Source organism: Labeo rohita, chromosome 13, assembly GCF_022985175.1.
Source record: "Labeo rohita strain BAU-BD-2019 chromosome 13, IGBB_LRoh.1.0, whole genome shotgun sequence".
NCBI lineage: Eukaryota > Metazoa > Chordata > Actinopteri > Cypriniformes > Cyprinidae > Labeo > Labeo rohita.
Window position 1 is genome coordinate 19,741,099 of NC_066881.1, and position 4,054 is coordinate 19,745,152.

Below are 4,054 nucleotides of genomic sequence, written 5' to 3' on the forward strand. Positions count from 1 at the left end.
AATATGTGGCCTGTGAAATGCCATGTTTCCGCTTTGGATCTGTTTACTTGTGATTGAGCTCCAAGAGACATCTTTTGTTATGTAAATCTATCCAACAGCATGATATTCTGCCACAGATTCAAGGTTATTACAGCACATATTCATCCTTCATCATTCATTGCTGTGCTAGGACTGCTTTTATTCACCGGTTAAAAGAGCATCACGAGAATCTCGAAAACCGCATTAGACAAAGATGATGAAATATACAATGCAAAGAGATGTTAACTATCAAAAGTCAAAAAAGATTGATTGCATGCTTGGATGCTTCAGATTTGCACTTTGTTCAGTGTCCTTGAAATGAAAGAGCTTGCAAAGTTACTTCTGTCATTTAGAGATCTGGTTGCGTGACCTGCATACATCTGACTCTGCTCTGGAAATTATTCACACACGCACACACTTGCTCACATTTTGGAGCTAAATGGGCTGTTCTTACTCTACAGCTTCTGAGAAACAAAGTCAGTTGAATTATTATGGCAGTTAAGCTATTAGGCCAAATTTGCTCTACATCTTAAAACTCAATTTATTGTATAGCTGAAATGGTGGCAGAATTGGAAACACAAACCGTTATCAGGTTGAAACATTAGATGCATTTCGCTCGAAAATTAGATTAGGCTTGGAACAAGTGAAACTATTTGAATGCTTCGATTTTTGGTTGAGAAAAAGTCCAACAGCAATTTGTTTCCGTAGCTTCGAGAACAGAGCCCTAATGCTGTTAACTGCAGACCAATTGATTCCATTGAGTTATGTTGAGAAAATGTATTGGCTCAAGCGAAATTCACACAATAATGGAAAGTGATGAAAAGTCATTTCTATGCAAATGGTGTTGACAAATGCATTCTATATTTCCTGCTTATTGTGAAGATCTAAATTGCTTTGCCTCACTCTTATTGAATTGAGACCTAAATTATCGTTTAATCTAGTTGTGCTGTGATCTATTTTCATGGGGCACTGCTTTAATTGGTTGTTATTGCGTTCTGTTGGCTTCAACAGCATGCATGAGTATTGAAAGGATATTTCTCCATCAATAAACAGCTTTTCTTTTCCTCCTCCCCCACCCTGAAAGCCATTAAATAGTCCAGTCCACGCTTTCCCGCGAAGCGTCATCGGCGTGAAGGAAGATGGGAGGATTACCAGATTAGATTGACTGCAAAATGCACAGTATTGCACCATTTTGAAGTGTGTCATAGTGTCTCTTGTTCTTTCTGAACAGCACAAATCCTCCTTATTCCATCACATCTCATTTCAAATCAAGAAAAAAACACTTGCTCCATGTAATAGAACAGTTCACTGTGGATCAATTCCATTACTTCCAAGACCTGAAGCTTTTTTTATATATAAACAGGCCATAACCATTGTGCCTCTCCGTACACTTCATAGTGCTTCCTTTTCATTCTAGATGCAATGAAATGAACAATAGCCACTGTTACCTGTCAGATTTCAGTCATTTGCAACAAAAGGGTGCCCACAATGAGATAGCGTCTCTGACAGTTGCTTCTATTTTCTGTGATTGACATTGTCTGCGGTGACAGGGGGTGGCATGTCGAGGATGGGAGGACAAGGCTGGATGTCACAATCCATTGCTGTCACCGTGCTGTGAATGGAGACACAAGACAGTCAAATAGACATGCCAGCGCTGAAATGAACATCATAAAAGCCTGCAGGCAATGTGTCAGCCATTTTGATTACAATGTAAACTGTTAAATCTAATAAGTTGCCATGTTGCTTTTTACCTTGTTGTTTGTCATGCATCAGGATTTTTTGCTTATGCCATCAGATGATCTGCTAAATCTACAGATGGGAATACGCCTGAAGCAAATGAACATCAACAGATTTAGTCTTCAGTCAATCATATTGTTAATGTCGAAAAAAACAAGATTGGATTTCAAAGGATCTTCATTCACAAGCTGACATTAATTGACATTTTGAACAGGATTAATTTGGATGTGTTTTACATTGATCAACAAAACAAAAATCCTCTGGCTAGCAGTTTCTATCAAAGTGTACAGTCGACATACTCATATATCTCACCTGTTGTTTCAGATGGTGTAAAGAAATCTGAAGATTACATACAATAATAGCGACATAAATTAAACTACACAGAGTGGGCATGACGTTCACACCTTGTTTTTTAATATTACTTTCAGAATCAAACTGTTTAAAATAAAATGAGCTACATGGAAGCCCGACATGAGCTCAATGGAAATACGTACCTCTATATACATTTCTGCAAAATGGAAAAAATGTGCATATATATACGAAGCACTGAAGTTTCCAGTTGAAATGAACAGTAAAGGCAGTAAAACTCCAACAACATTAATTCCTTTTCACACAAAGTATGAATTACTTGTAAAGAGTTTTATTCAAATAAAGTCTAATTTTCAAACAATTACTTGCAGAATATTCTGTCATGTACAATTTTAACTAACATAATAAAAATGTGCCACAATCAGGGTTGCCATGTTTTTACAACAAAATCCGCCCAATTGCCACTCAAAACTAGCCTAAAACTAGCCCAGTCTGCTTCAAGGGGGTTCCCCAGTTAAAATACATGTTTTTTGGTAGGAATTTCCTTGGTAAAATTAACTTTCCAGTGGCTAAATATTACATTATTGGGGTCGCTTCGACCCGCGAACATGAGAAACAACCCGCGGCAACAGTTTTAAAGTAGCCTAATTCCACAGGAAAACCACGGACCCTGGCCACAGTCATGTACTGAACGTGTGTTTCAGCGCCACTCTCTGGACATTTCACTTTGAAACTGCCGCAAAACATGCAGTAAGGTGTTGCAGAAATGTATTTAGAGGCATCTATTTTCACGAGCCTGGGTAGTAATGAGGATAGGGAAGTATTTATGATTACAAAACATTCACGCACAAAAGTAAAAACATCTCTATATAGTGTTTCATGCATAAGTGATAACTTCTAAAAACTACTTATTTACACAGTTTCGAAATATACACTTGAATCTTTAGGCAAATATAGAAGGTTTGCACGTAAGTCACGGTTTGGTCAGTTACCCGGATGCGCGGCCATATTGGCTATACTCGAATGTAAACAACAGCATGGTTTGAATGATTAATGTAGTACTGAATGCATTGTTCTGCTCATTTATGCTGTCTAAGGCAATAAAAGGCAAAACGTTTCGACAAACTTTAAGTTAAGTTAATAGATGGTAAAGATAGGTAGGTCCACCAGCAGTATTAATTATTAGCCTAATATTTCACCTGCTTGACCGGAAATGATAAAAACAAACACAATGTTGTCAAGATTCTTGCCCTGGAAATCCTGTTCAGTTTGGCCAACTACAAACACCTTTTGTTCCTCAGACAGCTTTTAGCACTTATCTCCTTGATTTGTTATAGCTTCTGGCAGTCTATAGTACTCCAAATGTTTTTCACGACCGATTAGTACAGGACAAAACATTACAATAATTGACCATTTCCAGAAGCAATAATCAGCAAAATATGTGCGTTGCGTTCAGTTCAGTGGCATTGTTTACATTAAGTGCCGACAATAATATAGCCGACTGTAGTGAAATTACTCTATATAGATATTAGATGAAGATCGGAGACACATAATGCAAAAAAAAAGAGACTATAATGCAAGTGACTCCTTATCAGAATTAAAATGTTTAAAATAAAATGACCATAGAGAAGTCATTATGATTACAATAAATACATGCACACCCTTACGAAAATTAACCATGGTATTATTATAAAAAAAGTGTAGTAACCATGTTTTTTGGTGTATTGATTACCATTTGTAACACTACAAATACCATGGTTAAACTATGGTTAAAATGCAAAAACAATGGTTAATATGTATTACCATGGTCTAAGTATAGTTGCCATGTTTTTTTGTTTTTTTTGGTTTTATTTGTAGTAAAACCATGGTTAATTTTCGTAAGAGCAAAATTACAAACCATTTATTTTACCTATTTATGCTGCCTTGCAAGCCGTTCTAACAACAACCCTCTTTGTATACTGATTTACAGAGTAGAATTAAACTGTACACG